Consider the following 13989-nt stretch of genomic DNA (forward strand, 5'->3'; position numbering starts at 1 on the left):
ATGAAACCAAATCCACGTGTCCTAGTCATAGGAGGTGTGATGAAGATTGACGCTTTAACAAACCAAACAAATACAAGTAAGTGTATCCTTCCTGAGGTGTAGTCCATAGAATAGAACACAGTTCTCCAGATGGAGTCTGACCAAGGCACTATACAACTGACAAATGGAATATTGTGTTTTGCAAGGGGAATGGAATATAAAAGTAAGGAAATTTTGCTGCAATTATATAGGGTATTGGTGAGACCACATCTGGGGTGCTGAGTACAAGTTTTGGTCTGCTCACTTAAGGAAGGATATAATTGCATTGGAAGCAGTTCAGGGAAAATCACTTGACTCATTCCTAGGATGAAGAGGTTATCTTATGAGGAAAGGTTGGACAGACTGGGGCCTGTATCTGCTGGAGTTTAGAGGAATTCTTATTGAAGCATATAAGATCTTGAAGGGACTTGTCAGGGTGGATGCCAAATGGATGTTTCCCCTGATGGGAAAGATTAGAACTAGGGGACACAGTTTAAAAATAAGGGTCATCCAATTTAAGACTGAGATGAGGCAAATTTTTTTCTCTCAGACGGGTGTTAGTCTGTGGAATTCTCTTCCCCAGAGAGCAGTGGAAGTTGGGTAATTAAATATTTTTAAGGTTGTATTAAAGGGTGAATAGGAAAGTAAAGCCACAATCATATCAGTCACGATCTTATCAATTGGCAGAGCAGGCTTGAGGGGCTCAATGGTCTACACCTGCTCCTAATTCATATGTTCATATATTCATATGAAGCAGCAGATACCCTTGAGATAAAGCCAATCCTCTATTAAAATGTTTGATTACTTTCTGTACCTTCTGTGCTAGCTTTTAGTGATTTCTGTACTTGGACATCCAAATCCCTTTGCTATTCCACAGTTCCAAGATTTTCATCATTGAGAAAAATCATATTCAAAGCCAATAATCTCACACTTTCCCCATATTGAATTCCACTCAAAGCCCTCCAACACTTCAAGAGTGATATTTCTTCATGTTTCAGTGAGGGGTAGGACAGAGCCTCATAGCCATGTATGATCATGGCCCCACTTAAGGCGAGGGGTCAAATGCTACATTCTTTTCTCATAAGCCAGTGAGCCTGCAGCAATAGGCACTAGATGTAGAACAAAAACAAAAACAGAATTACCTGGAAAAACTCAGCAGGTCTGGCAGCATCGGCGGAGAAGAAAAGAGTTGATGTTTCGAGTCCTCATGACCCTAGATGTAGAAATTGGGCATCACAGCTGCTGGATGCGAGGCAGGGAGAGGAGAGGGTTCATCAACTTTAGGGCGACGTGATACCAAGACAATACCAGAGAGAATGGTGGGGGAGGTGAGGGAATGACGCAAATCTCATTTGTTGAATGTTTCTGATGTCTTGATCTGCCGAGGAGCTGTATATAAAGGCCTGGATATTCTTACACTGTATTGAACAGTAGGTTCCAAGTCCTGAGCACCTTTAACTGGAGTCTTAGGATACAGGTGTTTATCCTCTCCTGTCTCCACACACACACACACACACACACACCCACCCCTGTCCCAGTTCTTTTTTTATTATTCTTTCATGGAACACGGACATCGCTGACTAGGAAGCATCTATTGCCCATCCATAATTGCTTTTGAGAAGGTGGTGGTGGGCTGCCTTCTTGAACTGCTGCAGTCCATGTGATGCAGGTACACCCATGGCGCTGTTAGGAAGGGAGTTCCAGGATATTGACCCAGCGACAGTGAAGGAAGGCTGATATTTTTCCAAGTCAGGATGGTGAGTGATTTGGAGGGAAACTTCCAGGTGGTGGTGTTCCCATCTATCTGCTGCCCTTGTCCTTCTTGGTGGTGGAGGTCCTGGGTTTGGAAGGTGTTTATGAAGGAACCCTGTTGAATTGCTGCAGTGCATCTTGTATGGTGTACACACTGCTGCCACTGTGCGTCGATGGTGGAGGGAATGAATGTTTAATATGGTGGATAGAGTGTCAATCAAGCAGGCTGCTTTGTCCTGGATGGTGTCAAGCTTCTTCAGTGTTGTGGGAGCTACACTCATCCAGGCAAGTGGGGAGTATTCCTTCACACTCCTCACTTGTGCCTTGTAGATGGCGAACAGGCTTTGGGGAGTCAGGAGGTGAGTTACTCACTGCAGAATTCCCAGCCCCTGACCGTTTTTGTAGCCACGGTATTGTATGGCTAGTCCAGTTCAGCTTCTGGTCAATGGTAATCCCCAGGATGTTGATAGTGGGGGATACAGTGATGGAAAAGCCATTGAATGTCAAGGGGAATTGGTTAGATTCTCTCCTTTTGGAGATGGTCATTGCCTGGCACTTGTGGGTCATGAATGTAACTTGCCACTTATCAGCCTGTGGAGTAATGGTTTAACAACAATAGCATGAAGCTGATGTAATGATGAGGTAATATCACATGATTGTTACCAGAGATCTGGAGTGAGGAGAAGCTCCTCGTGCAGAGTTCCCATTATGTATATAATTGTTGTAAATATATAGAGTAATGGCTTTAACAAACTACAATCTCCAGCAACTTACTTTGGAAGAATACACAAAGCACAAAGAACCCCGTCTAGGCCATGAACACATGATGAAATATGGTGGCAGTGGACAGGGAGTAAAAGACCCAGAAAAAAACTCCAAGAAGCAGCTTCAGACCTGGCAAGTCGAGAGATCCTTGAAAGAAGGATTCAAATCTCACCAAAAAGTCAGAGTATCGCGGGTGCAGCAGATGCAAGCTGACACACAGATCCAGAGTCCGGACAGCAGTGAGCACAGAACAGAATCAACAAGCAATGCCAGTGAAGCCGCAACAATTCCAGGGCTTCGTACAAACATGGAATCCACATTCCCACTCCCAGAACTATTCCGGATCTCTGAAGGCTCGCAGCAGACTCAGCACTGGGACGTCTGGGGAATGAAGTTTTCCAGATATAGAACTGCTTCTGGTTTACACAAAAAAGAACAAAGGTCAGTACTTTATTCTATGAAGTTGGAACTTTGCTGATGGCGTAATAGCGAGGCAGGAAATTGATATGACTTCAACTTCTTACGAAGAAGCCCTGCAAGCATTTGATTCATATTTCAGTCTTCACCAAGATTTACTTATGGAAAGGGAAAAATTTAACAAGCGGAAGCAAAGACCAAGCAAGAGCATGGATTAACTCATCACGATCTATACAGGCTGACAGAAAATTGCAACCACAGAATATTAATGGATGACCTAATTCATGATCAAATAGTAGTTGGAGTCTTAAATGAAGATCTATCGGGTCTCTTGCAGATGACAGAGAATTTAACTGTAGACAATAGAGCGTCTATTTGCGAAGAAGGCGAGGTCCCATGGAAAGGGATGAGTGGAGCCGTGCAGTATGTCGGCGAAAAGAGGGGAAAACTGCACCAAAACAGAAGCCTGCAAAGATGGGGAAAAGCGCGCCAACCGCCATCTTGAAATGCTTCCAATGTGCTGGGAAAAAACTTGCACAAGCGGGAAGAATGTCCAGTAGGGGGAGCAGAGTACCACAACTCTGGAAAAATAGGACATTTTAAAACTGTCTGCCGATCTAAAAAGCTGACAACCTGCAAAAAGAAATAAACAATATTAAAGCCAAAGCAGTTAAAAGAAGTGGATGAACCACAGAGGAAGGAAATAACTTTCTTAGGGGAAGTAAAAGTTTCTGCCTTATCTGACAAAGTAAAATGCTTTACACTACAGCCTTCATCTATCAAGTTACAGGGTCCAGGTGGGACTTCACTAAAAGTCTTAGGCAAAATTGAAATACAAAGAGCAAAATCGTTAAACTTCTGTACGTTATCTAGAATCAAGAATTTTCTTTACTAAGCAGGAAGGCATGTTTGAAAATGAAGCTAATTCATAAAATTGATGATGTTGATTATGAACAGCAATACATTCAGAAATGAATTGCCAAGATTATTTATAGGCTTGGGAAGACTGAAGACCGAAGATTGAGTTCCATATTACACTAAGAGCAGATGCTAAACCAATTTGCCTCTTCAGACAGAGGAAAGTTCCTCATCCACCCTTGGACAAAGTCAAGTGTGAAATTGAGAACATGCTGCAGCAAGGGGTTAGTTCACCAGTAACCATGGCAACAAAATGGCATTCAGAAATGTTCACAGTCCCAAAGCCAAACAACTCTATAAGAATCTGTGTGGATTTAATTTAACTGAACAAATCAGTGGAATGTGAAATTCACCAGATGGCCTCAGTGGATGACAGTCTTGGCAAACCAGCCAAGAGTAATTTCTTCACCAAATTAGATGCAAACAGCAAATTTTGGCAGTTCCCTCTAGGCAAGGAATCCTGATTGCTGACCACTTCTATAATGTCATTATTGCTTTAATAGATTACCATTCGGAATTGTGTCTGCTCCTGAACTTTTCCAGAGAACGATGACCCAAGCCTTAAAGGCTTGGAAGGAGTAATATGCCATACGGACAACATTCTTATACATGGCTCCACGAGTGAAAAGCATGACCATAGAGTTAGAGTTGTCCTGAAAGTCTTACAGGATGCAGGCCTAACATTGAATTAAAAATGCCAAACCTATAATTTAATTTCTAGGTCACATAGTACAAGCTTGTGGAATAACAGCTGACCCACTAAAAACAAAGGTGATCTGAGAGTTTCCACTACCCAGGAACACTACTGAGCTTCAGAGATTCCTCAGGGTGGTCAACTAAGTAGGCAAGTTCCTGCCAAATTTGGCAGAGGTCAATGAGTCTTTGAGACAGATGTTGAGACAGGGTCAACAGTAGTGCTGGAATGAGGACCAGCAAAATGCTTTTGAGAAAATCAAAAATCTTTTAACTTCCTCTGAAATTTTGGCACATTATGACCCAGACCCACCAATCATTGTATCAGCAGATGCATCATCTACAGGTCGTGTGCAATATTATTTCAAGTAAAGAGAGACGGTAAATATAGACAGGTTTACTATGCCTCAAGGTCATTCGCAGACACAGAGAAAACATATGCTACAATTGAAAAGGAAGCATTGGCATGCGAGAAATTCTCAAACTACATGATGTGATGTGGTTCAAAATTGAAACAGACCATAAGCCACTAATCACTCTTCTGAACATGAAAGAGATTGCGAAGATGTTGCTTAGAATCCAACAGTTCAGATTAAGATTAATGAGGTGTGACTCCATAACAAGAGTGCAGCCAAGTGAAGTACCAGATAACAGCAGATACACCACTGAAGATACCTGTTGATGGAACCAATCTAGAGGATTTTAATCTCATCGAGGAGGTGGAAGTGTATATATGTCTCAACATTAATCAACACCTACCAGCTACTGCAAAGAAGTTGCAGGAGATGAAACAAATACAGCAGCAAGACGAAGAATGTGTCCAGATAAGAAAATGCTGTCCGGAAGGATGGCCAGTCTATACTCAGACTGTACAATCCAGTACCACGGCAGTGCTTCGAACAGCGAAAGCACCTCAAAATCATTCATAATCTCATAGCTTTTAATGACAGAATAGTCATTCTGAGAACACTTTAGCTTGATATTCTTCAAATATTTCACCAAGGTCACTTAGGGATAGCAATTCAGTCTGGTGGGCATTCATTACATGGTTCTATAGAAGAAATGATTTCTAATTGTCTTACGTGTGCAGCCAAAAGCAAAAAGAGCCACTATCACCTCCTACTTCTCCATCAAGGCCATGGGAGTACCTGGGAATGGATTTATTTGATTTTGAAGGCAAGACATTCCTTTGTTATCATTGATTATATTGAAGGTGGATTGAAGTAAAAAGAATGTGCTGCATCACAGTGGAGCAGTAAATCAACTACTGAAGAAAACTTAAGAAAAAAAACATGGTCTTCCAGACATTGTGGTGTCAGACAATAGTCCACAATTTGTTAATGAATTATTCCAAAATTTTGTGAAGGAATTACTGATTCATTCACGTAACCAGCTCACCTCGTTATCCTCAATCAAATGGAGAAGCTGAGAAAAGTGTACGAACGATCAAAGACTTGATGAAGAAAAACGAAGATCATAATTCAGCTCTTCTGAGTTACTGAACTTCACTGCTACAAAAGGGTTTCTCACCAACAGAGTTATTAATGGGAAGGAGATTGAGAACATAACTTCCAGCTCCACAACAGAAATTAAAACTAATATTACCTCGAATGATCATGAGAGGGTAAAGCAGTGTGAGGGAGAACAGAGAAACAATCAGGCTCTCGTGACTTTAACTTAAGGTACAGAGCACAAAACTTATCAGTGCTGAAGCCTGGGGAGAGAGTATGGATTCAAGACCAACAGAAAGAAGATACAATAATCGAAAGAGATCCCCAACCAAGATGTACAGGATTGAGACAGACCAGGGAAATATAAGGAGAAACCGCAGCACCTTTTTTTTCTATTAATTCATGGGATGTGCACCTCACTGGCTAGGCCAACATTTATTGTCCATCCTTATTTGCCCTTAAGAAGCTGGCGGTGATCTGCCTTCTTGAACCGCTGTAGTCCATGTGGTGTAGGTACACCCACAGTGCTGTTAGGAAGGAAGTTCCAGGATTTTGACCCAGCGACAATGAAGGAACGGCGATATATTTCCAAGTCAGGATGGTGAGTGACTTGGAGGGGAACTTCCAGGTGGTGGTGTTCCCATCTATTTACTGCCCTTGTCCTTCTAGATGGTAGTGGTCATGGGTTTGGAAGATGGTGTCGAAGGAGCCTTGGTGAGTTCCTGCAGTACATCTTAACATCCTGGGAAAGAAAGCCAACCGAAACTTGGGCTCACTACTCAAATCCTGATGCAGAAGACGAAAACAAAACAAGACAAAGCTCTACAGCCTCCCAGGAGAAGGATATCACACCGACAGGAGGGAGAGTGCAAAATGTCCTCGACCTCAAAGAGATCAGGGCAAGATTAGGGAGATTGGTCAAGGCACCTCAGAGACTAACCCTATGAGATCTGAGACTTTGGGGGAGATAAACAAGGGTGTATATAATTAGGATAAAGACTTGGGAGGAGGTGCAAAGTGAAAGGTGAATATCAGAAGTACATGATGCTGATATAATGATGTTACACCCCATGATTGACTAACAGATCTGGAGGAGGTGAAGTTCCAGGGTAATTGTTTTAACAAACTACAGTCTTGAGCAGCTTACTTTGGGGGAATAGACAGCCCCCAAAGAACCCTGTCTGGACCCCAAAAACATGATGAAACACAGCCGAAGCCTGAATATTGTCCAGGTCTTGCTGCATTTGGACATGGACTGCATCAGTATCTGAGGAGTCGTGAATGGTGCTGAACATAATGCAATTATCAGTGAGCATCCTCATTTCTGATCTTATGATGGAGGGAAAGTAATTGACAAAGCAGCTGAAGATGGTTGGGCCGAGGACACTACCCTGAGGAACTCATGCCATGATGTTCTTAGACTGAGCTGATTGGCCTCCAAAAACCACAACCCTCTCCCTTTGTGCTAGATGAGGGTCCAACCAGTGCGGTATTCTCACCTGATTTCCATTGACTCCAGTTTTGCTAGGGCTCCTTGATGGTCAAACGTGGCCTTGATGTCAAGAGCAGTCACTCTCGCCTCGCCTCTGGAGTTCAGCTCTTTTGTCCATGTTTGGACCAAGGCTGCAATGAGGTCAGGAGCTGAGTGGCCCTGGCAGAACCCAAACTGTGGCCAGAATTCTCCCATCCCATCCTCAGCAGGTTTTGGGGTGGGCAGGAGCGGAGAATCCAATGGAAGCCAAAAAATCAGAAACATGCCGTCATAAAAACAGGTCGCAATTCTCCTGACGGTGTTTTCATGGCGGGTGGATTATCCTGCCGACTGGTGGTACAAATACCATTTGTATTCATCAGCATGTAATGAATGCTCATTAAAATAGCTGCTTGTCAGAATCTTGTCACGCCTTCCAATCTTCCGTCACACCAGCAGGAATTTACATCAGCCGCAAAAAGGGGCAGCATGCTCAAGTTTGCTGGTAACTTCAAGGTGAGTGGAACATACTGGCCTTAGCACTGTGCAGGTCTTATTGCAATGAACACCACTCTGCTGGGGTTGTAGGGTTGGACTGCTACTTCTCTTTGCTTTCATTGTCCTGAGGAACACCATTGTGCTGTGGTACTCAAGCAGGCCTCCATTTTTTTTTTATTTATTCATTCATGGGATGTCGGTGTCGCTGGGCCAGCATTTATTGCCCATCCCTAATTGCCTTTGTTCTGGGGGCAGTTAAGATTCGACCACATTGCTGTGGGCCTGGAGCCACATGTAAACTAGACCAGGTAAAGATTTCCTTCCCTAAAAGGGCATTAGTGAACCAGATGGACAATGGTTTCATGGTCATCAGACTTTTAATTCCAGACTTTTATTGGATTCAAATTTCATTATCTGCCGTGGTGGGATTCAAATCCAGGTCCCTAGAGCATTACCCTGGGTCTCTGGAATACCAGTCCAGTGACAATACCACTTTGCCATCACCTCCCCAGTTTCAGAGACTAGCACATCAACTGGGTGTGGGCTGTGAGGTGAGGGGTTGGGCTGACAAAAACAAGGGGGGGCAACAGAGGGTTAAGGCTGTGGAATGGCATTCAGGGGGAAGGGTGAACATGAGGGCGGCCTTTCTGGGGTCGCCCTCTAACCTCCTGTTGCCATAGGAGTGAGAAGGAGTCTGCTTAGAAAGAAAGGAAGAAGATCCCTTACAATGAAAGCTAATGGCTTCATTAGTACTGTTAAAGGGCTACTCAGAACTCAGTGGCTTCACATCACAGTTGCTGCATCTCAAGTGTAACACATAGGAATGTAGAATTTGGGAATGCAGATAATAGTGAAGGAAACACAGCTGCATCATATATGGCATTCCATCAATGAAGACGTGTCACATGTTCACCAGAGGTGACACTCTTAATGGGCCAAAGCGTATCCACTCATTAACCATGAGCAACTGATTGGTCATTAAAATGCCAGATCAGAGATTGGAGCTGGGTCACTTAACTCACTTTAACATCCCATGCAGGGCTCAAGATGTTATATCTGCAATACCATCTTGGTCACCTCGATGTGTGTGTGTCAGTGTCTCAGGGACAAGACAGAATCAGCCGCCATGCACGTAGGGCAGGAAAAACGATGGACCCTTACAGTCTTCAAACCTGTCATCCTCTGAGCTTCACTTCCTTGCTCCTTGAATCACTAAAGTCTTCACTGTTTCCTTTCATAGAGAAGGCAAAAGCAAATATGGATCCAGGGCTCAATAGTGCCTTTGTCAGGGTCCTAATGCAATGGAGGAGGTGAAGGAGGGAGAGGCAACTCCACACGCAGCTCCAGCAGGCGGGACATGGTCAAGCGGAGCCACAGCATGAACAGGAGGGTCAGGAGGAGACATCCAGACAATGGATGCATCTCCCCAGACCCTGGGTTTATCATCCAGGAGTCTCCTATTTACAAATGAGTGAGTGACAGTGCTGTGCGCATCTGCACTTGTCCCAAGCTCTGGTACATCACATATGCCACGTTTTTCATGAAGACCTGAAGCCACATGGAGTTGGAGGGTATCACTGCCATTGGCTTTGAACCACAGCGGTAAATTTCTTGGCCTCTGGTTCTTTTCAAGGATCAACATGTGACCTGTGCGGCATCTCTCAATCCACAACTCATCGATGCTTAAAGGAGGTCGTAGATGTCCTTTACAGGAAGGCCCATCATTGTGTCAGGTTTGCTCTGGATGAAGACAGCCAAGCTGCGGGATTCACCACCTTTGCCACCATCTCAGGCATCCCTAGAGTGCAGGGAACAATAGCCTGCACCCATGTGGCTGTTTGGGCTCCATGGCAGCAGCCCCTAATGTTCATAAACCACAAAGGCTATCATTCCATCGATGTACAACTGGTGTGAGATCACTGGAAGCACACACTGCATGGGATCTTGGAGTTGCCATGACTCCTACATTCTAAGTCATTCCCAGGTTCCTGAGATTTTCGAGGGACTATTATGCCTGCAGGGATGGCTGCTTGGGGATAAGGGGTACCCTGTGAAACGCTGGCTGATGATACTGGTGCGTCGCCCTCAGAGTCATTCTAAGGAGAGGTACAACACTGCTCACAGCTCCACATGCTCCCTTATAGAGCAGACCATAGGGCTTCTGAAGATGTGTTTCAGGTGCTTGGACTGCTCAGGTGACTCACAACTATACACTCCCAACAGGGTTTTTCAAACCATCGCAGTGTGTTGCACCCTTCACAATCTGGCTATGCAAAGAGGTGAACTCCTGCCAGAGGATGACCTGGAGGAAGATGGGAGCTCACCAGAGAATGAAGATCTGGAGGCCCAGAAACCTCAGGAGGCTGCTGAGAGTATGAGCGCAATCATGCCATGGAGAAAGGAAGATGTGCCCGTGATACGTTAATTGCTGACAGGTTCCAGGAAGAGTAAAGTCAAGTGAGGGAATATGGTCACGTCTCTCCTGGCACTCAATGTCATCTTCATTCAACACAGGGGATGTCCACCCACTTGCAGCGAGAACGAGCCCCACATTCACACTTGCCTCAAAATCGCCAGGCCATGATCTTTATTTTGGTCCATGTGGCCCTGTGAGTGAGTGAGCTCTGGGAACTGGGAGTCCACTTAGGAACAAGAGCGATGCGAGAGAAGACTTGAAGCCTTCGCCACCATCAAACGATGCAAACACTGCTGTGGCTAAGATGTGGAAATGCTGAGGGATCTCCTCCTCCAGTGTATGTCTTTTCTTCTGCCACTACCACTGAAGAGACACACATGCCACCAAAATATCAATGCTGTTGAGCTGCCCTCACTCAGTGGCATTCTTTGAGGAAGAAGGGTTAGAAATGCTTACATCACACATTTCCAATAAAGCTTTAAACCCTGATATCACACAAGGAGTGTAGATACTAGTTCAACTGAGGTTGATATCACAGGAATGTGAATCTCTCAGTGGGACACTATCACTGAGTGGGAGGAAGGCTTAACCTCAAAATAAGATGATTCCAAAGTACAAAATCACAACATCTTCAGTTGCCCAAAACATTCACATAATCATCAAATGTATTCACAGAAGTGTAATTTAGTTACATATATAGTACATCTGTGACCCAAAAGTGACATCAATTTTTTTTAACATTCCTAACTCTAGCGATACATTTAGGTGCAGCTCCGACATCTGCAGCAGAGGTGGAGGCAGCCTGCTGACTGCTACGTCCTGATGTCTGTGATGACCTTGGCGGATGTCCTCTGGTGGCCAGAGACCTGGAGGACCCCAGCCTGAAAAGGGTCACCTGCTCAGGGGCAGAAGCGCTTTCAGCGGCCTGAGAAGCTGGAGTGGATAGGGTCAGAGGCAGAGGGGGCTGTGAGCTGCTGTACACCCTTGGAGTGTCCTGAGAGGAGGCCCCCAGAGTGTCCGGCTGACGCTCATCCTCCCTGTGGGTGCCTGAGGGCCCCTGACTCCTGCAGGAGATAGTGTATCCAGAAGAAGATCAAGATGCCTCTTCCCTTTGATGGTGCCCACCAAGGTGTGTGGCCATGGAATGCAGGGCTGAGCACAAATCCGGCAAGAACTGCTGGACCAAGGTCACCTCAAGGCGCTCGCATGTTGGAGCCACGACATCAGACAGAATGCAGACAGATTCCTCCATCGTTCACTCTAGTCTGCTGAGTGACTGCCAATCTCTACCTGACGTTCCGCCGCCTGTCGTTGCATCTCCATCATTGATTTGGCAGCCACTTCCGGAGGCTCATCATCTGACTTGGACCAAGAGGATGGCTGGTCTCCAGCAGCCCTCTGAAGGCCGGAGACCTGGGCTGTCCCTACCTCCAACTGCTGCGGGTCATGTCAGTGAGGAGCTCCCCTAGAAGTGACCCTGAGCCTAATCTACATCTGTGCCCCACCGATGTGGGTGTCTCTGAGCTGGTGGAGGGTGTGTGTGAGTGCCGTGATGGTTATTCTGGAGTTTTGTCCTCGGATGAGATCCAGGGGCTTGCACTGGTGATGCTGGACTGGCTTGGGGGCCTCAATCTGTTGGTGCCTAGAAAATAGAAAATAGAGTTTCAGCTAATGAGCATAAGCTAGACAAGACTGCATGTGACTCACTGTGAATGTCAGGATTTGATGAAGGGATCCACACTGGGTTAGTGGGAGAGGCCGATCTCCCCTTCCCCACAGGAACGATCCCTGTCCTCTCCCGGTCTGCAATCTCTCATGCCTGTTGTGCGCCAGCTTGGCCTGTATGACGAAGAAAGAAAGGCATGTGATGAGAAAGGATGGAGCAGAGACTGGGTAAGATGCGTGTCCCCTGTGTGTGGTGAGCCCTCCCCTGAAGGGCCAGAGGATGGAGTGTGAGCAACATGATAGATGGGATGGAGATAATGTGAAATTCTCAATGAGAGAACAAATGTTGACATGTGTCTCCCGCTAATGGTTGCATGAAACCCTTGAAGAGGGCAGCCGTTTGAGTGCATGATACCATGATGAGAGTTTGCTATTGGAGGGAGTTGAAGGATGACTTACCCTTGTGGAGCAAATGAGATCATTCATTCTCTTCCTGCACTGGGTGGCACTTCGGAATGGTGTCCCAGGCCTGAGAGGTGAGGCTGCTGTGCCTCCTATGGGGTAGAGCCATCTATGGGGTACAGCATGTGCCGTTGTGCCCATACCCCTCTGACCAAGGCCTGGAGGGCCAGGTGGGTGAAGTGGGGTGCAGAATTGGCTTTTGGCCTTTCCCTTATGGGTTGTGGACATCTCTGGTGGGCTGGAGAGATTGAGATTGTTTTTTGGACTGGTGTTTAAATATGAGGCCCGGACCTTTGAACCCGCCAGCTGACGGCGGGGCAGACGAATCAGATCCTGACCTGCCAGGTGATTCAGAGTGAAACGTGCCTCTGCATAATTAATGAGGATCCAAGAGTGGGATCGGGTGTGAGTTGCCACCATTACGGACAGCGGGTTGGGCACCGCTGAAACCGCCCATCACAGCACTTAGTTTTATTTTGGGAAAATTTCACCCTGTGTGTCCATGAGCAGGTTGTGGCTGAGTAAGTACTACTTGACAGCACTGTTGATGATCCCTTCCATCACTTTACTGATGGTTGAAAGTAGACTGATGGGGTGGTAATTGGCAGCGTAGGCTTTGTCCTGTGTTTTGTGTACAGGACATACCTGGGCAATTTTCCACATTGTCAAGTAGATGCCAGTGTTATTGCTGTACTGGAACAGCTTGGCTAGTGGGGTGAATAGTCCTGGAGCACAAGTCTTCATACTATGGCTGGAATGTCGTTAGGCCCTTTGCAATATCCAGCGCCTTCAGCCATTCCTTGATATCACATTGTAGTAATTATGGTTTTATTTAGTGTGTAATCTACCTTTAAGAATAATACTTGTCGAGGAAGATCACATGATCTGTAGTAACCAATATGAGAGTGGTATGGTCTACCTCAACAGTCAGTGTAGAGATAGAGTTGGAGTAGAAAGCACACGTGTAGCTGCAGCTCAGTATATTGTAAATAAATTTAATGTTTCCACCCAAGAAGTGTCTCCTGATCAACTCTATCATTAATAGTACAACGCGGCCACTGTACATCACACATGGAGTGAATCGAATTGGCTGAAGACTGGCACCTGTGATGCTGGAGACCTCAGGAGGAGGTTGAGATGGATCATCCACTCTGCACTTCTGGCTGATGATTGTTGCAAATGCATCAGTCTTATCTTTTGCACTGCTGTGCTGGGCTCCTCCGTCATTGAGGATGGGGATATTTGTGGATCCTCCTTCTCCAGTGAATTGTTTAATTGACCACCATCATTCACAACTGGATGTGGCAGGACTGCAGAGCTTAGATCTGATCTGTTGGTTGTGGGATCACTTAGCTGTCTATTGCTTGCTACTTCCTTTGTTTGGTATGCAAGTAGTCCTATGTCATCACTTCACCAGGTTGACACCTCATTTTTAGGTATGCCTGTTGCTGCTCCTGGCATGC

At 45.6% G+C, this 13989-nt stretch overlaps 1 long non-coding RNA gene across 1 annotated transcript in view; it reads left to right on the forward strand.

The window, feature by feature from the left end:
• Nucleotides 1-13989, forward strand: part of LOC121276432 — a 74198-nt gene that overhangs the window by 39983 nt on the left and 20226 nt on the right. The window lies entirely within an intron of this gene.

This window comes from Carcharodon carcharias, chromosome 3, assembly GCF_017639515.1.
Source record: "Carcharodon carcharias isolate sCarCar2 chromosome 3, sCarCar2.pri, whole genome shotgun sequence".
Taxonomy (NCBI): Eukaryota; Metazoa; Chordata; class Chondrichthyes; order Lamniformes; family Lamnidae; genus Carcharodon; species Carcharodon carcharias.